The sequence below is a fragment of the Tupaia chinensis genome, unplaced genomic scaffold, assembly GCF_000334495.1.
Source record: "Tupaia chinensis unplaced genomic scaffold, TupChi_1.0 Scaffold000576_2, whole genome shotgun sequence".
In the NCBI taxonomy this organism is placed as follows: domain Eukaryota; kingdom Metazoa; phylum Chordata; class Mammalia; order Scandentia; family Tupaiidae; genus Tupaia; species Tupaia belangeri.
This window is the reverse complement of record NW_006160091.1, coordinates 371720-372070: the sequence shown is the minus strand read 5'-3', so window position 1 is coordinate 372070 and position 351 is coordinate 371720.

Below are 351 nucleotides of genomic sequence, written 5' to 3'. Positions count from 1 at the left end.
CAGCAGGAAAGAGAATTTCAAACATGTGTCAACTCCATCATAATTTTACATGGCATGAGTAGCCTGGTCAATGTACTTTGAAAAGTACCCTTTCAATAAGATATTTCTTAAAAAATATAAATGAATACAGAATATTCTCTTAAATAGAATTTATGTCCACTGGTTTGCCTATATTATAGATTAAAAAAAGAACTTTTATCAATGGCCTACAGTTAAATGAGAGTACTATTTATTATAGATATAACAATATAACTGAAAATGCCTATTTTATAACAATTGTTGAATTTAAAAATGTAAGTATATTAAATATAGAATCATTTTCAAATTATAAAGCCTCACACCTGCCATGCT